Here is a 23,882-nt window from a genome sequence, read left to right on the forward strand (position 1 = left end):
CCGTTTCTGCTTGTGAACACTGTTTAGATGTGGACGAATAGTAGGTTTATGTACCGCAGAAAGCCTTTGAAGGATCCTACACCTTGAGGTTTGAGGGACTCCAGAGGCACCAGCAGCTTTAAATAACTGTTTGCTGCTGTGTAATGGTATTTTGTCAGCTGCTCTCTTAATCCAATGAATTTGTCTGGCAGAAACCTTCCTCATTATGCCTTTATCTGCATGAACTCTGTCTGTGCTCTGTTTCAGTCACAAATCTCTTCACAATATGATGAACACTCTTAGGTTTTCGTGAAATATCTAATGTTTTCATACCTTGTCCAAGGCATTGCACTATTTAACGCTTTTGAGCAGCAGAGATATCCTTTTTATTTCCCATATTGCTTGAAACCTGTGACCTGCTTAATAATGTGGAACATCACTTTTAGTAGTTTTCCTTTAATTAGAATCACCTGGAAAACTAATTATCACATGTGTTTAAGATTGAGTTCAGTGATCCATTAAGCCCTGAGACACAATATCATCCACAAGATTGTTTGAAACACAAAACAATTACATATTTATGACACTTAAATCCAATTTGCATAATAATTTGGAACATGGTGTATATACATGCATCTCATGAGGACAGACACCCTAGTTTACAAGGCCAAAAACACTGGGCCCGGCTACACCCTAAAACATGAAGTGCAAAAGCCATATATACAAATAGTATATGAGGTATTGGTTGATATTTTGGCCAAGATATGTAAACTCGCAACTCAACATGAAGAGACCCCACATTTGTGAGTCCTAATGCTAAACTACAAGAAGAGGACTAAAAATCCTCGAAAAATTCAAAAATCAGATACTAAGCAATCGCACTCTCCATGAGTTAGTAGGCTGTGAGTGGTTGCCTCATCAGTATTTTGCACTTGTGTTACCCCCATCTTTATCAAATGGGCTTGCTTCATCATATGAGTGCACTACTTCAGAAACCTGGACAGTTAAGCACTGCAATCACTGTGTGCTGTTTTAATTTTTAAATTTCTGGAGGATCTTTAGCCCTCTTTATGCAGTTTTTCTATGAAGTTTATCATATGTGGCAGAGAAACCTTTTCTTCCAATTACATAGATCAGACGTTTCCTGTAGTTCTTGACCAAGTTTGCATACACTGCAGCAAGATTTTTGTCCAACTCCTCTGTCCAGACCTTCTCCAGATTTGTTAGGTTTTAGGGCTGTTGCTGGGCAATAATGAATTTTAGCTTCCTTCAATGAGTTTATATTGGGTTTAGATCTGGAGACTGGCTAGGCCACTCCAGGACCTTGAAATGCTTCTTAATGAGCCACTCTTTAGTTGCGTTTCCGGTCATTGTCATGCTAGAAGACCCAGCCACAACCCATCTGCAATGCTCTTCCTGAGGGAAGGAGGTTGTTGGCCAAAATTTTACATGGCATGACCCCATCCATCCTCCCTTCAATACAGTGAAGTCATTCTGTCCCCTTTTCAGAAAAGCAGCCCTAAAGTATGATGCTTCCCCTATAATGCTTTACAGTTGGGATGGTGTTCTTGAAGTTGTTTTCATCCTTCTTCCTCCAAACATGACACGAGGAGTTGATGACAAAAAGTTCTATTTGGTCTCATCTGACCACATGACCTTCTCCCATGCCTCCTCTGGGTCATCCAGATGGTCATTGGCAAACTTTATTTTGTCTCTAGTGTCCTTAAACAGCTCTTTGGTCTTGGCCATGACGGAGAGGTTGGAGTGTGATTGAGTGTGTGGACAGGTGTCTTTAATACAGGTAAAAAATACAAACAGATGCAATTATTTCAGATAATGAATGCAGAGTAGGAGGGCTTCTTAAAGAAAAATTAATTGGTTTGTGAGACCCAGAATTCTTGCTAGTTGATAGGTGGTCAAATACTTATTTCATGAAATAAAATTCAATTTAATTATTTAAAAAAACATAAAATGTGATTTTCTGTGGGTTTTTTTTATTTCTAGATTCTATCTCTCAGAGTTGAGGTCTATCTAAGATCCAAATTACAGACCTCTCCATTCTTTGTAGGTTCGAAATCTTGTAAAAATGGTAGTGCATCAAATACTTATTTTCCATACTATATAGGGTACCAATGAACTCTGGAGAAATTTCACAACAAATTTCAGGGTCCATTTTCTCCTGTTATTATTGGTTGGGTAATATATATATATATATATATATATATATATATATTTTTCATTTTTGCAGTTCAACAATGTGAGTTCAAGGTGCTCACCACATGTCTAGATAAATTCTTTGAGGGGCCTAGCATCCAAAATGTGGTCACTTGTGGGGGTTTTCACTTTTTAGGCACACCAGTAGCTCCCCAAATGGGACATGACACAAGCAGAAAATTCCATCAAAATCTTTGTTTCAAAACGTCACTCCTTTCTTTCCGATCCCTACTGTGCGCCAAACAGTAGCTTTCCCACCCATGTGGAGAAATTGCACAACAAATGTTGGGTTCCATGTTAGGTTCCATCTGCTCCTGTTAACCTTGTAAAAATAAAAAAGTACGGCTAAAATAAAATTTTTGTGTGAAAAATGGGACTTTTTATTTTTACTGCTCAACGTTATAAACTTTTTTGAAACACCTAGTGGTTTAAGGTGCTCACAGCATATCTATATAAATTCCTTGAGGGGTCCAGTTTACAAAATGTAATCAATTATTGGGGGTTTCCACTGCTTAGGCACATGAGGGGCTCTTCAACTGCAACATGGAGTCCACTCTTAAGTCCAGCCAATTCTATGTTCAATAATTCAAATGACGCCTCTTCCCTTTCGATCCCTGTGTGGCTGAACAGTAGTTTCTCCAACATATGAGGTATCAGTGTACTCACGGAAAATTGCACAACACATTTTGGGGTCCTTTTTCTCCTGTTACCTTTGTGACCAAAAAATTGGGGTAAAGTAATATTTTTGTGAAAAAAGATAAATGTTATTTTTTTCTTTCCTTGTTGTTTCAATTCCTGTGAAGAACCTGCATTGTTAATAGACTTGTTGAATATTGTTTTGAGCGTTTTGAGGGGTGCAGATTTTAAAATAGTGTCACATTTGGGCATTTTCTGTCACATAGGCACCTTAGAGTCACTTAAAATGTGATGTGGTTCCTAAAAAATTATTTTGTAATTCTTTATAGCAAAATGAGAAGTTGCTGATCAACCTTCAACCCTTATAACTTCCTAACAAAGAAAATTACCGTAGGTTTCCAAAATGATGCAGCTGCAAAGTAGAAGTGGGAATTGTTATTTTATGTGACATAACGCTCTGACTTAAGGGTATAAACATAAAAAAATTGAAAATTGAAAAAATGTCACCAAATTTCCGATATTTTCACAAATAAAGCAAATAACATTGAACAAATTTTACTTCTATCATGACGTACAAAACATTCTCAGAATCACTGGATTCCATTGAAGCATTCCAGAGTTATTACCACATAAAGTGACACTGGTCAGTATTGCATAACTTGGGCTGGTCACCAAGGTGAAAACTGGCTGGTGATGGGGTTAAATTTGTGTGGAGCCACAAATTTCTGGAGATCTTATTTGGATAGATACTCTAGATAGATACTCAACTCCTACGCTTCTCCTCATCTCAAGTTGCCCAGGTGTCATGTCGGACACTGTTCAGACCACATCATCAGACAGACAGCGGTAATTCCGCTTTTGACCACTGGTTGCTCATTGGCGTCGGCTAGTTTTTGTCTGGCTGTTCCGGGGTTAATTTATCTGATCCTCGGATTGGAAGCTGGGCCATGCCCATTTCCTTTAAATAGTTCTCCTGATCTTTGGGCGTCGCCGATTATAGCTTCTGTCTTCCTTAGTTATCTCGGTCCGGAGTGGAGAGCTGGTTGTTTGGAGAATCGTTGCTGGTGGTGTATTTTCCTTTGTCTTATTTACTCCTTCCTATATTTGTATTTCTTTTGCCCTGCACATTTATAGTGTATTCCTGATTGACTGCGGCGTGGTGTATATTTTCCTTTATCCTTGTTTGTTATAACTGTGGGTATTGGTCTATTGCATTCACTGGGTGGTGGGCGGTTGGTTTCAGTCTAGGGCTGAATCAGGAGTTAGGGTGAGGGTGGAGGCCTGAACATGCACACCTTCAGTGTAAACTTCAGGTAGAGGGTCAGACAGGGTTTCCCTAGTCTGAGGGAAATTGCAGGGGCCCGGGTTATTAGCTCTCGGCCTCCTTGTCTCCCCGTGAAACCAGGTCTTCCTCTTCCAGCAGCTGCACCTAGAGATTGTCTACCGAGCACAAATGTCCTTATAAGAGGAACTCAATGTAGAGAGTCTCAGGACATCCTTCCATATGGACATTTGACCTCAGCAGCCAATCATTGACAGAGGCATTGTGTAGGTGGTGATTGCACACAATGGTCACACTCCTGCCATGACAGAAAGAGGAAGCAAAGAAACAAATGGAACACCCAAGAAACATTACAAAATAGAGCTGTAAGTGATTATTATTTTTTTATATAACACACTGGTTGTTGTCATTATTATTATTATTATTATTATTATTATTATCATTATTTAATTCGGGGGGGGAGGGGAATCCCTATTACACAGTACAAAGCACAGGAACATTTTTTCTAAAGACATCCAATTGTAGAAATTATTATTATTCCAATATCTACTGATTAAAATGTTGACTAACATTAACTTTGTTCGTAGGAAAACATCTTTAATTAATTTTAGAAATATATTAGAAAATTACAGGTTTATAACAGATTTGAAAGAAAGTAAGAAAATCCAATATGAAAAGTGATAGATTTTCCTTCCATAGATGACACTTACTCTGTCATTTCTCCATATTATGTTACTGTTGACCGGATGGAACTGTTCGTCTGCATAGAAGTAGTGCCCGGTGTCCACAAAACGTATTATGTCACCATCAATCCACACATTCGTTATTCGTTGTGAAAAGTTTTCGTAGAGAACCATTTCCTCATTAAATGCAATCTTATTACCATAGTAATCCAAGTAATTAAGCTTTTTAACAAAATGCTTCATCTTTGAAAAAGGATTATGAATGAAATGCAAGATGAACAAAAAATATTTCAGAACATCAAATAACAAAAGTATCATATTAAGCTTAAAATATATGAACACTTTTCTTCTAAGTTGCATATACAGTTATATGAAAAATTTGGGACACCCCTATTAATCTTAAGCTTAATGTTTTATAAAAAATAATGTTTTGCAACAGCTATTTCAGTTTCATATATCTAATAACTGTTGGACACAGTAATGTTTCTGCCTTGAAATGAGGATTATTGTACTAACAGAAAATGTGCAATCTGCATTCAAACAAAATTTGACAGGTGCATAAGTATGGGCACCTCCCCAGAAAAGTGATATTAATATTTAGTAGATGCTCCTTTTGCAAAAATAACAGCCTCTAGTCGCTTCCTGTAGCTAGTAATGAGTTCCTGGATCCTGGATGAAGGTATTTTTGACCATTCCCCTTTACAAAACAATTCCAGTTCAGTTAAGTTTGATGGTCGCCGAGCATGGACAGCCCTCTTCAAATGATCCCACAGATGTTCAATGATATTTAGGACTGGGGACTGGGATGGCCATTCCAGAACATTGTAATTGTTCCTCTGCATGAATGCCTGAGTAGTTTTGGAGCGGTGTTATGGATCATTGTCTAGCTGAAAGATCCATCCCCTGCGTAACTTCAACTTTGTCACTGATTCATGAACATTATTGTCAAGGGGAATCCATGCGTCCATCAACTTTAACAAGATTCCCGGTGCCGGCATTGGCCACACAGCCCCAAAGCATGATGGAACCTCCACCAAATTTTACTGTGGGTAGCAAGTGTTTTTCTTGGAATGCTGTGTTTTTTTGCCGCCATGCATAACGCCTTTTTGTATGACCAAACAACTCAATCTTGGTTTCATCAGTCCACAGGACCTTCTTCCAAAAAGAAAACTGGCTTCTCCAAATGTGCTTTTGCATACCTCAGCCGACTCTGTTTGTGGCGTGCTTGCAGAAACGGCTTCTTTTGCATCACTCTCCCATACAGCTTCTCCTTGTGCAAAGTGCGTTGTATAGTTGACCGATGCACAGTGACACCATCTGCAGCAAGTTGATGCTGCAGCTCTCTGGAGGTGGTCTGAGGATTGTCCTTGACTGATCTCACCATTCTTCTTTTCTGCCTTTCTGATGTTTTTCTTGGCCTGCCACTTCTGGCCTTAACAAGAATTGTACCTGTGTTCTTCCATTTCCCTACTATGTTCCTCACAGTGGAAATTGACAGGTTAAATCTCTGAGACAGCTTTTTGTATCCTTCCCCTGAACAACCTTGTTGAATAATCTTTGCTTTCATATCATTTGACAGTTGTTTCGAGGAGCCCATGATGCCACTCTTCAGAGGAGATTCAAACAGGAGAACAACTTGCAAGTTGCCACTTTAAGTAGCTTTTCTCATGATTGCATACACCTGGCTATGAAGTTAAAAGTTCATTGAGGTTAGAAAACCAAAAAAAGTGCTTTAGTAAGTCAGGAAAAAGTAGGTAGGAGTATTCAAAACAAGAAAATGATAAGGGTGCCCATACTTATGCACCTGTCAAATTTTGTTTGAATGCAGATTGCACATTTTCTGTTAGTACAATAAACCTCATTTCAAGGCAGAAACATTACTGTGTCCAACAGTTATTAGATATATGAAACTGAAATAGCTGTTGCAAAAAAACACAATTTTTATAAAACATTAAGCTTAAGATTAATAGGGGTGCCCAAACTTTTTCATATAACTGTATAGTCATGGCCGAAAGTGTTAGCACCCTTGAAATTATTGAAGAAAATGAAGTACCGTATTTTTCAGACTATAAGATGCATTTTTACTCCCAAAATGTGGAGGAAAATGGGGGGTGCGTCTTATAGTCCGGATGCCGCACAACCAGCTCTACCCTCTCCTAGTGTATCATCACCCATCCCCTGCAGGCTGTGAGCCCTCGCGGGCAGGGTCCTCCCTCCTTATGTACCCGTGTGCCTTGTTTTTTTGCTCATGTTTAATGTATTTGTCTATATTTGCCCCGTATTCACATGTAAAGCGCCATGGAATAAATGGCGCTATAAAAATGTATAATAATAATAAAATTAATGTATGGGCTCTGGCTTTGATGGGGAGGTGAAGGGAGCAGTTTTGGCGGTGCATCGGGTCACAGGAGGCTGGAGCCGGTGGTGCTGGCTAACTCCTATGCCCACTGCTAAAGAGAAATGAATAAGGATGGGACCAATCATACCAGGAACAGGATCGGGACAATTATACCAGAATAAGGATGGGACCAATCAATCGAAGACCAGGAGGGGTGCAATCAGACCAGAATAAGGATGGGACCAATCAAACCAGGACCATGATGGGGTCAATCATACCAGAACTGGGATGGTGCCAATCATACCAGTTTAAGGATGGGGCCATGCATATCAGGACAGGGATGAGGGGGCCATGCATACCAGGATAAGGATAAGGGGGCCATGTGTATCACAATGGGGATGAGGGGACCATATATACCAGGATAGGGGATATTAAGTGCAGAATTCACAATTTTTTAGCTTCAATTTTTTTTCTAATTTCCTCTTCTGAAACCTAGGTGCGCCTTATGGTCCGGTGCATCTTGTAGTCCGAAAAATGCGCTATTTCTCCCAGAAAATGTTTACAATTACATGTTTTATTATACACATGTTCAATTATTTTGTGTGTATTGGAACAACACAAAAAGACAGAAAGAAATATCTGCATAACTGATCCATTCCTGATCTGGCAGGGAGATCAAGAAATACTTCGGCAGTTCATGGAAGCATTAAATAAAAACAATTTAAATATCTTTGTCACCTATCAGAGTGACAGAGATAAGATTGACTTCCTGGACGTTACCGTATGGCGGGACAAACGTGACTCACTCCAAACTACTATTTTTAGGAAAGAAACATCCACCAATAGTTTGCTGCACGCATCATCCGCTCACCCCCAACACATGATTAACTCAGTCCCAATTGGACAGTTTCTACGTTTACGAAGAATCTGTTCCAATGATGTAGATTTCGAAATAAAAGCCAGGGACTTATGTGAAAGATTTCATGAGCGTGGTTATGGGAGACGCAGTATCAAGCGTGCCTATAATAGAGCTAAGTACTCTACGAGACACTCCTTACTTTATACCCATGATACCCGTAATTCCTCATCCAATAAAATACGATTCATCACAAATTATCATGCTCAATTTTCGCGTATGAAAGACTGTTTACATAAGGCATGGCCAATTCTACGTACTGACTCTGTTTTGAGACAGATTCTACCAGAAAAACCGAGCGTCACAGTTCGTCGTTCAAAAAATCTGAGAGATGCTCTAGTGAGAAGCCACTATCAGGGTGGCCAGAGACAGAGTTTTATTGACGGGGTGGGCCCGGGGTGTGGATGTGCCCCTTGTGGCCGATGTGTCGCCTGTCCTAATGTGGACCGCACGGGCACATTTACAAATTCCTCTGGATCTAAAACATATACGATCAGGAAACACATTACGTGTTCCACAAGAAATGTGATTTATTTTGCTATGTGCCCGTGTGGTCTAATCTATATTGGATTGACTACCCGCCAATTCAAGGTTCGCGTGCGGGAGCACGTATTGGGCATTGAGGCGGCCGTTGGCCACACGGACATATCCGCTCTCCGCACCCTACCCCGCCATTTTAAATTATATCATGACTGTGACAGTTCTGGGTTGAGAGTGAGAGGGATTGACACAGTAGATCCAGGTATTCGTGGTGGGAAAATTAGCTCTAGGCTTGCTCAACAAGAATCCAGATGGATCTGGACATTAGACACGGTCCACCCTAAAGGTCTCAATGAGAACCTCAGTTTTGTACCATTTCTATAATCCTAACCGTTGTTTTTAGCATTTGTCTTGATTTTATATTTTTCACTCACTTTGTTTTTTAATTTCCAGCCCGTGTTTAACTCCTTCATCTTGATGAATTCTTTTGCATTATGCCCCAACCTGATATGGATAATTTCGCCTATGTGGACACTATGAAAGACGTGTGCGATCTTCTCTTCTTTGGAGTTTTGTGATGAACCCTTGATAACTGATATTGTTTTATTTATATTCATATATGTTTTCAGATGCTATATTGTAAGTTTATTCATTCCTTACTATCTACAAGATCTTGTCGATCATCATTCGGTGGCACTGTGGCATGTATACTTATATTATGTTTATCGAGGGTGTTTGCTTTGATTGAGATATCTCATATATTCTTTTTTCTGTATTTGCAACGGCAAGACTCCACTTACTACCATGTAATTGCATATTTGTTCTAGCACATGGATTAGCGCCTGATACAGTTCCGCTGCCATTTGAATACTCTGTATACTTACCTGATCCAAGTACGCGTGCGCTGCATGGTCCCGGGCCGCTCGCTGGCTTGTGGCGTCTCTGACGCCGCCGCCGGCTGGCGTCCTGTTACCATGGTAGCGCACGCGTCACAGGAAGTGACGGCAATAGCTACATCATCTCCGGTTTGATTAGATGGCGCTTGTGCGCTATAACCACTAGCCACCTGTATCGCTGATAGTGATTATCTCAAGTCTCATTGGTGTCTCTAGATGTCCATCTTAGGATGGTTGCGACGTCATCATGTGCTGCAACTTGGTCATTAGGCAACATCCAATCTGATTGGAGTTCTGGGCTTCTTAAACAGTGCACGTTCCCCTTTTGTCTCACCCCTTGAGAAAGGCTACAGCGCCGAAACGCGCGTCGGGGGGACGCTCCTGGACAGTACTTGGCCGTATATACGGGTAATATGTTATTCTAATATGTGATGTTTCTTACCTATTTATTTCCTCCCGTATGGGGCTAATATTAAATCAGGCTGTATGGTATTGGTGCAATATATATATATTTAATAGTGTTATTTTCTTTGCCTGTCACATCATTGTATGTCCTGCAGAGCGTCCATTTCTGGCATGTGCTAGTAGGTGTATCTCCTCCTTTTCCTGGTTTTCATCTGTACCTGTGTTCCCTAATAAAATATTTATTATACTTAGTTAACTATTCTGGAGTCCTTTAGTCGTGTTGTTTTCTTGTTTTGATAACTGATCCATTTGTAGTTTGGATCAAAGTAATGCATGCTGGTAATTTTTTTTCGCTCAGACCATTGGTCCGTGTGTAAAGTTTATGTACAGGGATATTTTTTATAATAAGTGTGCGTACTCACCGTTCAGTTCATGACAGCACAAGTTTGTTTAATTTTGCTCATCAGAATGAGCCCTATGGCTACATTTACACATGGAACACAATTTGACCATTAAAGTTCATGGGGATCCAAGTAAAATGGATGACACACTGAAGACAAGCTTTATACGGGGTGGCTCAGATAAATGTATTATGTACACTGACCAATGCTAGTCTAGGTGATCGTTCGCATGCACTACTTTGATTCTTATTCTAGATCAGACTTGTCCATTGTAAGTCAATGAGTGTGCAAAGAAAATAATGCATGTGTGTTACTTCTGTACGTCATGAATTTGTTATCGGATCCATAAATATGAAAATCTGTATTTAATCATAGTACGTTCAGACAAATTAGCTCACTGATAAGCTTTTGTAGACTTTGTTCTCAGCAATGTTCCATCCTATGAATGAAGAGAGACCTAAACCTTGGGATAATGGACAGGGCTCCTACAGTGACGGAAACTGAAAAAATCTGTATGGGAGGAAATGTGCCAGATGCTCAAGATTCTCAATCCTCGGTATTAGAAGGGTACACATTCTGAAAAACTATTGATATTGACGCATAAGGCCTGTGATACTGTAAAGTATGTGGCCCCAACTTATGTTGTGTAACGGCCCCCTGTAAAATGCCGCCTTATGCTTCGTAATGTTTTATCTTCTTTTTCTTAATGACGATATTGAGGTAACCATGAGCTGGTGGAGCTACTATGACATATATAAGAGAAAAATTGCATCCGAGTCTAAAAAGTTGGTCTTCAGCACCACACAAGCGCTCTTCTATGTACCTGCAGTAGGTGAATTTTCTGTCACTAGTTATGCAGTTATGCAAGCATAAGTACAAAGTATAAACCTTGTGGCTATAATTTAAAATCTGGTAAAATTTATAGCTCAGATATCAACCTTGAAGAGGCATGTGACTTCTATTTTAAGCAGATATCCAGTATGTCTTGACCAAGTTTCTGCAGAAATTACAAATACTGTTGCTGAGGGCAGTATTGACGATGAGACTTCAACAGCAAAACCAATTAATAATCCCGATCCGGACACAACTATGGATACAATCTTAGTTCCTGATGGAACCACTGCTCAGACCGAAGGATTGGTGACAGGCACTTCTCTGACTGGCATATAATCAAGCCAACTACATGTGTCTCTGAGCCATCAATGTCTAAGGCTGGTTTCACATTTGTGTCTGTGCGCGCAGCGTTTCATCTGCATAGATCCACATGCATGATGCATAAATATATTTAACATGGTGCACGCAGGGACATGCGTCTTCATGCGTTCGCTTGCGGATGCCTACGCATGCATAGTTTCACAGTCTGCGGAGGGGTCCGGCTAATGCAACATGTTGCATTTTTTTGAGGCATGAAATATTGCGCAGTTGTCCGCATGCGGACGATTGCGTAAAAAACCACATTACTGTCTATGGGAACGGATTGGTACGCAAGTACATGCGTACGCATGCGTTTGATGCGCATGCGTACGTCACACTAATCATGTCCAAGAAATGATGTTACACCTGAAAAATCACTGATGGGGCTCTGGAGACAGGTAGTCCATTACTCTCAAGACTCTGGAAGCGATTGAGACTGCTTTAATGCTCTGAAGACTGCTTTGCTGAGCTGAAGACTCTGGATTTCACTCAGGATGTGAGTATAGAAGCTATGAAAATGTCTGTCTGTTTCTCTCACTGCAGTCTGTACTCACTTCTGTCTCTCTTGCAGCATTCCTCATCAAAGATGTCCTCCAGTGAAGAGCATACTTCCCAGAGCGGGCAGGAGACCGATGAAGTGAGTACATTTGCTACTGATTGGTAAGTATTGACTGTCAATATGACACATGGGGTAAAATCATGTATTTTCTTTACAGAACAGTTTTAGTGCAGAAGAGCAGGAGCAGACACAGGCCCAAGTTCAGGTGGAAAGACGGCGGGTGAGTATTTTTTTTATGTTTACAACTATATTAATGTGTTTCTTTGATTTCTAGGTTCCACATCGTGAAGCTACCATTGAAAATGACCTCCTAATAATATAGGTGCAGGAGCGAGTTCTATTGTGTGATACCTGGGATCAGCGGCACTCGGACACTGTGGTCATTCAATGGCAATGGGATGAAGTGGCAAGATCGCTGTTGGATGACTGGGACCATGCCACGCCACAAGTCAGAAAGGATTTTTGTAAGTATTGCAATGTGGTCTGACGTGGCAGTGAACCTGTGATGCATTGTTTTACAATTTCTTTTTTTCTCACCTGCACAGTGAAGAGAGTCAAAGTCCAGTGGCGTTTGATGAAGGATCGCTTCAATAAGGACATGAGAGAAGAGAGTCGGGCTCAAAGTGGTGCTGCTCAAAATATTTCCAAATACAAGTACCATAGTAGTTGCTCCTTCCAGAGGCCTGCAGTTGGTCATCGAACGTAAGTATTTTTGTGTTGTATTCCATGGTAGGGGCGATCTAATAACCATGTATAAGTATATAAGGGGACAATACAAATATCTCGCTGAGGATCTGTTTATACCAAGGAAGGTGACCGGCACAAGGGGGCATTCTTTGAGTCTGAAGGAGAGAAGGTTTTTCCACCAACATAGAAGAGGATTCTTTACTGTTAGGGCAGTGAGAATCTGGAATTGCTTGCCTGAGGAGGTGGTGATGGCGAACTCAGTCGAGGGGTTCAAGAGGGGCCTGGATGTCTTCCTGGAGCAGAACAATATTGTATCATACAATTATTAGGTTCTGTAGAAGGACGTAGATCTGGGGATTTATTATGAAGGAATATAGGCTGAACTGGATGGACAAATGTCTTTTTTCGGCCTTACTAACTATGTTACTATGTTACTATGTTAACATCTGAATTTTTCTTTTCAACAGGATATGTTGGCGCTTTATCATTTTAATTTTTTGTAGTAATGCTTTTCATTTCTTTTTCAAACAGAACCTGGAGCAGCATCGCTGAACCTGGATTGTCCTCTGTTGGAGTGGCTCTCCATCAAACAGACACCGAACAGTCCCTGTCATCCACCAGCGATGCAGCAAGTATGCAGGCTTCACGGGCTGGAGAACAGGCAGGTGGTCCTTCAAGTTTTACCCTGTCTTAGTCCTCTGCCTCTGTTTTTTTTTTTGCTTTTCTCATCAGCAGCAGAAGGCCTGGAACAGGCCACTCATGCCCGAGTTTGTTCACATAGGCTTGGTCTTCCAGAATGGCCTAAAGGCCATTGGAGACAGACTGGAAAGTAGGTTTGCGCATGTGAACTCACTTTTCCATTAAGTAAACCTACGCCTTGACGACCTGGAAGCTGACCTGCAGAGACCGGTGGAACATTTTTTTTAATGCTACAGAGTGGGGCATTTCAGAAAACCTTACTCCTGATCTCCAGCTGAATGTGATGCAGGCCTGCCATGCTGCTTACAGCCAGGCTATGCAGCAGACTTTGGTACTTCCAGCAGCCACACATGGTATTTCTGGCTGTTCCAATACTAACCAGCTTCACCACCATGCCAGTCTACCTCTACCGCCATGCCGAGTCCTGCTGCACACCTGTCTACCTCCACCACCATGCCGAGTCCTGCTGCACACCTGTCTACCTCCAACACCATGCCAAGTATTGCTGCATGCCTGTCTACCTCCACAATCATGCAGAGTCCTGTGGCATGCCAGTCAACCTCCACCACCATGCCGAGTCCTGCTGCACACCAGTCTACCTCTACCACCATGCCGAGTCCTGCTGCACACCAGTCTACCTCTACCACCATGCCGACTCCTGCTGCACACCAGTCTACCTCCACCGCCATGCTGAGTCCTGCTGCACACCAGCCTCAAGCCACCACTCCCACCCTCCCAAAGAAAAAAAGAAGTAAACAGAAGGCCAGTACCAGTTATGCACAGAAAACCAAGAAGAAGACAAGGACCAGCCAACGTACCCCCAAAACTGTCCTACCACCTTTACCCTCATCTTCCAATGTGTCTCTGTTTTCTAACTTGTCTCTCCCTTCCCACGCTTCCATTTAATGTGTTTACTTCCATCCTTGACCTCCCAGACCCCATGCACTTTGTAGGCCCCTCCCCTGGAACCCCCTTCATCATTCACACATGCTAGCCAATCATCCCAGCTCCACCCCTCCCCCATGTCCATCATATTTCAATCTCCAACATTCCCCAAAGCTAATTTTTTATTCCCCAAAGCTAATTTTTTATTATTAAATAAAACGTTGCTTTTGTTTGCACATTCACAGTGTGTTCTTTATCTCTGTATGTGCCGTCACCTCACTTATGCGCAATTGCCGTAAACACACACTTATGTGCATTGTATTGTTGAGGAAACTTGGAACAGGTATTTAACTAGAGGTTTTTTATTATTTCAGTTAGCAAAAATTACAGGAACATTATAACATTACAGGTAAATTTAAACATAACAATACAGGTACATTTTAACATTATAGGTACATTTTAGCGGCTTAAATCATTTCGTCTATCCATGACAGACATCCATTATCAGAAACAAAGTAGGCAGCAAATGTATCCCTCATTTGGGCAACTTCCACTGAAGTCTTTAGAGGGTGATCTTGGTAATCACGCAATGTGGTAGTAACAGGTTCCTCTAGTTCTAAGTTTGGTCGCTCTTTAGCCAGGATGTAGTTGTGCAGAACAACACACGCTTTCACAGCCTCATCAAAAGAATCAATTTTTAGATTAATGGCTGTTACCAAAATGCGCCATTTAGAGACCAGCAATCCAAACGCACACTCCACAGTTCTTTGTGCCCTTGTCAGTCTACATTTCTTTTTTTTTCAGTCAAACTGGGATGGAGAGTGAACATTACTGAGAAAAAAAATAACTTTTTTATATTTACCAAATGGCTGCAATTAAACAAAGAGTGAAAATTTTAAAGGGGTTTGAATACTTTCCTTACCCACTGTAGGTTATGAACTGCATGAAAAGTAAGTTTTTATTGGTTTATGTAAATTAACTCTTACAAGCTATGTGGCAGAATCTAACCAAAAATATAATGCTGTCTCCTTTCTTCATTATCCTGTCTTTCTCCTCTAACAATGACACTCTGTCCCTAGTGAAGTCAGGTGCGGGCCCAAAAATCTCGCAGATGTGCATTACGACTGCCGTTGTCCCTCTTCAATGCTCTGCCTTTTTATGGGAATTGGCTTCATGTAGCTTCTGTGCAGGCAGTGGCTACTAACTGGTATTTCCGCTGCCAGTAATCTCCTAGTAATTTTATAAAACTGGGGTATCGGAAATTGCATTCTAACTATACAGTCAGGGAGGAGGGAAGTTGGGAGTGCACCTTTTCTGTGAGATGGAGATCACTGGGAGCAGAAGCACAAGTGACTCGCAGGCACCTACACAGAAGCTACCTGAAGCTAATACCCATAGAATGGTGGCACACTAAAGAGGAGAGATGGTAGTCAGATGTTATGATAGTGTTGCAGGTCACTGGGAGAAAATAGGAAAAAGACTAAAAACTGCAAATGACCCTGTCAGGTCCTGTAAAAACTAGAGATCCTGACTAGTGATGAGCGAATTTGTTCGGAAAATGATTGCTAAACATAAATTCGGCGCGAGTATGGCACATTCGGCTTAGTGATCGGAAACCCAAGCAAAATTTTATAAAATCGGTTAAAATCAGTAGCATTTGGTAAAAAGTGTGGGAAAATTTTGCGCTGCCGCTAAAGTATTTTCAAAACTTATCCACCACATTCGGATCCTTCAGACGGAAACTGAAAACACATCTCTTCAGGAAAGCCTGCACTGACCCCGCTGCCTCCTCATTACCACCAAAGCTACCGCCTCACCAACACCGGAGCTCCTGCAACCCCCAACCTACTGTCTCCTCCCCCATAATCCTGCAGAATGTAAGCCCGCAAGGGCAGGGTCCTCGCCCCTCTGTATCAGTCTGTCATTGTAAGTTTGTTTACTGTATGTGATATCTGTAAATTGTATGTAACCCCTTCTCATGTACAGCACCATGGAATTAATGATGCTATATAAATAAATAATAATAATAATAATAAGCATTTGGCACGTGTTTGATTAGGGAAGGGGGTTTGCAGAGCTCAGAGGCGTGACGTTATTGTAATCAGTATTTTTTTTTCCTAACTTTATGTGTGCACATTGCAGCTAACCAATCAGGGTGCAGGAAACATTCACAATGTCCTGACACCACGACTTGTGTCATGCGCTGCTGAAATCACATGTCCTTCTCCATACAAAGAGCAGACATCTTGTTTTAGTGCCATTTTGACACTGTAACAGTGCAGAGAAGCTGCTCCTGATGCTGGCACTGTTAGCAGCAAGATTTTAGCTACTTAGCTAGGCAGTTGTATATCAGTCAGATAGTGTAGCTAGCTAGTGTTCAGTGTGGCTGTTAAAATTACTTTCCAGCATTTTTTTGGCCATCACTGAGGTCACAGGCAAAGCCAGCAAGGCAGATGTCCTACTAGTGTGTTGTGCACTGTTTCTATTGTGCTCCATGCACAAATATAGCATTCTAAATAATATTTTGTCACTAGTAGGGTTGAGCGACCTTTACTTTTATAGGATCGGGTCGGGTTTCACGAAACCCGACTTTTTCAAAAGTCGGGTCGAGTGAAATCGGCCGATCCTATAAAAAAGTCGGGGTCGGGGGCGGCCGAAACTCGAAACCCAATGCAGTGCATTGGGTTTCCAATGGTTCCCAGGGTCTGAAGGAGCGGAAACTGTCCTTCAGGCCCTGGGATCCATATTTAAGTGTAAAATAAAGAATTAAAATAAAAAATATCACTATACTTACCCTCTGATGCGCCCTGGTACTAACCGGGAACCTTCCTTCCTTAGAATCAGCCTTCCAGGGCCTTGCGGTGACGTCACGGTGACGTCGCGGCTTGTGATTGGTCGGGCGGCCCCCATGTGACTGCTCGCGCGACCAATCACAAGCCGCGACGTCTCCGTGACATCACCGAAGGTCCTGGAAGGGCTGATTCTTAGGAAGGAAGGCTGCCAGAAAGAAGCCGAGGGTGAGTATATTCCTATTAGCTATATACTCACCCTCGTACATGCCCTGCTTCTTTCCGGCAGCCTTCCTTCCTAAGAATCAGCCCTTCCAGGACCTTCGGTGACGTCACTGAGACGTCGCGGCTTGTGATTGGTCGCGTGAGCGGTCACATGGGGGCCGCCCGACCAATCACAAGCTGCGACGTCACCGTGACGTCACCGCAAGGCCCTGGAAGGCTGATTCTAAGGAAGGAAGGTTCCCGGTTAGTACCAGGGCGCATCAGAGGGTAAGTATAGCGATATTTTTTATTTTAATTCTTTATTTTACACTTAAATCTGAATTCCGATACCAATTCCTGATATCTTAAACATATCGGGAATCGGTATCGGAATTCCGATTCCAGATTCAGAAGATCGCCGACCTCATGGCCGACCCCACACAGGGGTCGGGTCGGGTTTCATGAAACCCGACTTTGCCAAAAGTCGGCGACTTCTGAAAATAGTCGACTCGTTTCGCTCAACCCTAGTCACTAGCTAAATGTGAAACAGCCTGATGCATCCCACATTATCATTTAGTGCTGTGGTGATATAAAACTTTCTGCAGACCTGAGGCACATTAAAAAATATTATAATTTATCTATTGCAAAAAGTTAGACTGCTTGCCTTTTCACACTTTGCATTTTAAGTTGAAATTAAGCTGTCTGCAGATCTCATGCACATAACCAAAAATGTTTTTTTCTGCTGCTAAATGTCATACAGCAGAAACCTGACTTTAAAATAGTTTGCAGCATCTAGTGTGTTATAGAGGCCTGATCCAGAGGCCACAAAAAATCTTCTGTTCCTAGTATCATACAGTAGGACACATCTCACATTCAAATAGTTTGTAGTATCTAGTGTGTTAGGCCTGATACAGAGGCCACAAAACAAAAATTAAGTTCCTAGTGTCATACAGTGGGGTCCTGACTTTAAAATAGCTTGTAGCATCTAGTGTGTTATAGAAACCTTATATAGAGTCCACCAAAAAATTCTTCTGTTACTAGTGTCATACAGTAGAATACTTGATTTTAAAATAATTTGTAGCATCTAGTGTATTATAGAGGCCTGATCCAGAATCCACAAAGAAAATTCTTGTGTTCCTTGTATCTTACATTAGGGGACATCTCACATTCAAATAGTTTGTAGTATCTATTGTGTTACAGAGGCCTGATCCAGAGACCACAAAAAATTATTCTGTTCCTAGTGTCATACAGTAGGAGACTTGACTTTAAATAATTTGTAGCATCTAGTGTGTTATAGAGGCCTGATCCAGAAGCCACAAAGAAAATGATTGTGTTCCTAACATCATACACTAGGGGGCCTGACTTTAAAATAGTTTGTGGCATCTAGTGTGTTATAGAGGCTTGATCCAGATGCTGCAAAACAAGTGCATGTGTTCCTAATGTCATACAGTAGTGGCCATCTGACTTTCAAATTGTTTGTAGTGTATCTTATTTGTGATACAGGCCTCATCTACACTCAAAAAATATTTTCTTCTGTAACTAATGCAATACAGCACATCATATATGAACATGTGCTCGAGTGGATGGCAAGCATAGCTTCAAGTGGCCTCTCCTCCTCTTCCTCCACATCAACATCACACCCAGTGTATCCACAGAGGTGGCACCCAAATTAACCTTGCATCCTCCCACTTCCCAACTCTCCCCACAATACAACTGATAGTATGGAACCACAGATGGGTGAGTTTGAAGAGCTGTTCACACATTCTATGCCATAGTCATCAGAAGTGTACTCAAATGCTTCACAGAGTCAAGAGGAGGAAATCTGCCCAAAATTTTGTTACATTGGATCTGGGGCAGGACAAAGTAGGGTCTGAGCAGCATCCTAACAATCGTCATCAGACGGTAACTCCTTGGGGGTATGATCCTGATGAGACTCAGATATGTGAGACTGTACTGTGCTGTCAATGCAGGAAGAGCAGAAGGGTGACTCTAGAGGCGAGGAATGTGATAACACAGAAGATGATGATGATGATGAGGTGTTAGATTCCAGTTGTCATGAACATAGAGCAGCCATACACCCAGTAGGGCGCGGGAGCCCAACTGATCAGCCTCAGCCACAACGCCACTAGCAGCCTCTGGTTCCTAGACACCAAGGGTCCCTCTTTATACCCTTCACCCTCTACTCGCACACCTGAAACAAAGTAATCCCATGACTAAGACCCGGAGGGTCGAAACGTTGGGTTTTGGATTATGAACTATACTTCTGCATTGCTTGTAAAAAACTGTTCTCTGTTATTAACTTTGGAATAAATCGTGTGAATACACTTGCAAATTAACAAAGAGAGTGTGCGGTGAATCTCTGCTACTATTTGTGGGACTATCATAGTCTGTTCCACTTGCACCTCAGATTCTGGACCAGAGTGCACACCATCTTCTCCTTACCTTGGCATGAACATAGTGGCACACGGCTGAGTAGGTCATCTGAGGAGGAAGACGAAGAGGTTACTTTGCGCTGTAGGTTGCAGGCACGTAGTGATGCAACCACTATGATCAATGCATCCTCAGCCACAACTGTCGATGTGACCAGCAGAGTTGGCGTGTTTGCAGCTCACAGGGGTGGCTAGAGTTACCTAGCCTTTGCATTTTTTGACTGTGCAAAGGATGAGCCAACTTACATAATTTGACAACTTTGCAAAAAAAGTATAGGTAAAAAGTGCAATAATTTGACCTTCAATCAACATGTGTTACTCTGGGAATCCCACTGAGCAAAAATGCAGACCAGCAGACCTCAACAACCGTCAGCCACCTGATCAATCACATCTGCTGCTTCTTCCTCCTCTGCTACCATGGCAATTTTTGAGGCGCAGATCTTCAATCTCAGAACTTCAGGTTCTTTACCCACTCCAGTCACGCTGACTGAGAGCCTGCCATCACCTGTAATGGATGCCGACTTGCGTGCTCTTTTAGACTCATCTCTGAGAATGAGCATACCAGAACTTTCACAACCAATGTAACATATGTGCCTGCACATTTCTCACAGTCCAGTAGTTTTTCCGGTTCACAATACTCCAACCTCTCATAGCACTGCAGCCAATACATGGTACCACAGTAGTAATCACGTAAAAGATTGTTTCCTGCTATGCAAGACAAAGCTAGAAAGTTGAACTCCACCATCTCCAATCTGCTGGCAAAAGAAATGCTGCCTTTCTGCCTGGTATGAACAGATGGTTTTCAAAAGCAGATGGCCTTTGCAGTCCCCAAGAACCAAGTGCCCAGTGTTAGGTGTCGAGTTCCCGCCACTGCACAGGGGGAATCTCAAACCATGTCTGCTGCGGTCCCCCATTCTCCTCCAGCCACCGTGGAGCCTGCTTGGCGGAGATGTCGGTCACAGTGTCTGGCTCAGGCTGACACTGTATGACTGGTTACTACTGCCCTTCCAGGCTCATTCATTGTAACCAGCAATGTTCAGCAGCGAGCAGGTCTTTCTGGGACCAAGTTTGCTTTTCCCATACTAAGCATGCCCACGGGATGACCTCCCATTGGAGGTCTGGGGTCACATGATCAGATCATGTAGCAACTCCTATTGGACCACCAGGAAGGTCTTTGTCTGCTACAGCTATAAAAGGTTTGCATGGCCACACAGCCATGCGTTAGTATCAACCTATATTTTGAGCCTTGCTACTGTGTGGTCATGTTTGCATGAGGTCAGGGTTGGCTGAAATAAGCCCCTAAAATACCGGCACCTCCAGTGAGGAGTTTTGTGTGTTGGGATTCAGGTCTTGGCTGAAATAAGCCCCGAGAATACCGGCACCTCCGGTGAGGAATTGTTTGTGTGCTATGCTGACTGCATGACCACAGTTTTGCTCTGTTTGGTAGCTGTGTTCCTCTGTGAGGTTAACAGGGCACAACATTTCCCTATCCTAGTGATTCTGTGAAGTAACAGATTTTGCTAATACCGCCATATAGCACTGCCAATTGCTAGCAACAGGTTCATCTCCTGCACGGTGGACCCCGGATTGCGAACGCACCTATTATTACATATATTCATTCTCGCGCCAGTGTCTGGCTAGTAAATGGCGGACGATCAGTGTCTACTGCGGAACATCCAGCAGCTGGAGGGTAGGTTGGTGGCTCTTGAGCACACAACCTCAGCCTTGGATGTCACTGCAGTCGCTGTTCAGGCTGCTAGTGTAGCTGCAGCCAGTTTGTCCACTGCCACCCCTGTTCCAACTCTATCTCGCCTCCCGCTGCCAGAAAAAATTTCTGGTGATAGCAAATTTTGTAGGGGTTTCATGAGCCAGTGCTCTATACACCTCGAGCTCCTGGCTGCATGTTTCCCCACAGAGCGGGCATTTTGTTTCTCCTGTCGAACAGGGCATTAAAGTGGGCTATGCCGTTGTGGGAGCATGGCGATCATGTGGTGCAGAGTGCTCCCTGTTTCTGAGCACTGAAACAGGTCTTTTTGGGACCTCGAGTCACCCATGATACGGCGCTCCAACTGTTGGCATTGACTCAGGGCACGTGCTTGGTCAGCCATTTTGCCGTCCACTTCAGCACCTTAGCATCTGAGATGGAGTGGTCAGATAAAGCCCTCATCCCTATATTTTGGAGGGGGTTGGCTGACCATGTGAAGGACGCTTTGGCGACTAGGGAGATTCCCGCCACACTGGAGGAGCTAATAGCTGTGTCCACTCATATTGACCTCCGTTTTAACGAGCGGAGGTTAGAGTGAGCCCAGTGTAGGCAGAGGTTTTGGCTGGCTCCCACCTTTGCCAAACCTTTGGAATCTTCGGTCTGGGCCCCTGAGTCACATGAGACCATGGGAGTGACATGAGCGGGATCTAAGTCCCGGACACTCGTGCACTCAAGGTCTGTCATGTTTGCCAGCAGTCAGGATAACTTGCCACCAGATGTTCCCAGTGGTCGGGGAAACGTCAGCGTCTAGTGGTAGTAGGTGGAGGTACACTAGATATGGTGACGTTTGCCTCCAAATTGTCATTTAAGGGGACAATTACAATTGGTTCATCCACTCATTCGGTTGAGCTCTGAATGGATTCTGGAGCGGAGGGCAATTTTATGTCTTCTATATGAGTGGTGAATGGGTCGACACTGCCCTCACAGATAATACACCAGACCATCTCTTTTACTTTGTCCATGTTGCCATCTCATCAGCAGATTATATCTCTGCTTTTCATTCCTGAAGGAATTGATGAAGTCCTGTTAGGGATACCTTGGCTATCGTACCACTCTCTTCATATTGAGTGGTCCACAGGCAGAATTTTGGGATGGGGTGAATCTTCTGGGGGTAGATGTCAGAGGGAATGTGTTCAGTTGCTACTACTAAGGTACTCGCAGATCTATCTGTTGTGAATTAGACTTTTTTGGCTCCCTCTTGTGGTTACTAGTGATATGACTCTGGGATTTCCTTCCCTCAGTTTGCACCCAGCTGGGTCGTTACTTCAGGGGTGTTGCTATATAAACCTCCTGGAACCTTAGTCCAGTGCCTGGCATCGGTGTTATCAGACACATTCTGTTTGCTCCTGCTTGCTGGTCCTGGTTCGTGCTAAATTAAGCTAAGTCTTGCTTCTTTGTTTTTTGGGTTATTTGTTTGCTATCATTTTTGTCCAGCTTGTACTAAATGTGATTCCTGACCTTGCTGGAAGCTCTAGGGGGCTGGTGTTCTCCCCCCGGGCCGTTAGATGGTTCAGGGGTTCTTGAATTTCCAGTGTGGATATTTTTGATAGGATTTTTTGCTGACCATATAAGTTATCTTTCTATATTCTGCTATTAGCTAGTGGGCCTCTCTTTGCTAAATACCTAGCTCATTCTTATGTTTGTCTTTTCCTCTTACCTCACCGTTATTATTTGTGGGGGGCTTCTATCCAACTTTTGGGGTATTTCCTCTGGAGGCAAGAAAGGTCTTTCTTTTCCCTTCTAGGGGTAGTTAGCTCTCCGGCTGGCGCGAGACGTCTAGGATCAACGTAGGAACGTTCCCCGGCTGCTGGTATTTGTGGTGCTAGGATTAGTTATATGGTCAGCCCAGTTACCACTGCCCTATGAGCTGGTTTTCTGTGTTTACAGACTTAGCATTATTCCTGAGACCCTCTGCCATTGGGGTCATAACATCTATCCTCACTCCCCAAGCAATATTGGCCCTATGCGGACGTCTTGTACAAAAGGGCTGTGGAGACCCTTCCGCCTCACCGCCCTTATGACTGTTTTATTGACCTCTTGCCTGGCGCTGAGCCTCCCCGGGGTCAAGTCTATCCGTTATCTCTCCCGGAGACAGAGGCAATGTCACAGTACATCCAGGAAAATCTGGCAAGAGGATTCATTAGGAAGTCAGTGTCACCTGCTTGGGCAGGGTTCTTCTTTGTGCAGAAGAAGAATGGGAAACTACGTCCATGCATAGACTACTGGGGTATTAATGCCACTGTTATGAATAAGTATCCTCTGCCATTGATATCTGAGATCTTTGATAGGCTTCAGGGAGCAAGGGTATTTACTAAACTAGATTTGCGGGGTGCTAACAACCTGATTCGCATCCGTGAGGGGGACGAATGGAAGATGGCTTTTAACACCAGGGATGGGCAATATGAATACCTAGTGATGCCCTTTGGGCTCTGTAATGCCCC

Source organism: Ranitomeya variabilis, chromosome 1 (assembly GCF_051348905.1).
Source record: "Ranitomeya variabilis isolate aRanVar5 chromosome 1, aRanVar5.hap1, whole genome shotgun sequence".
NCBI lineage: Eukaryota > Metazoa > Chordata > Amphibia > Anura > Dendrobatidae > Ranitomeya > Ranitomeya variabilis.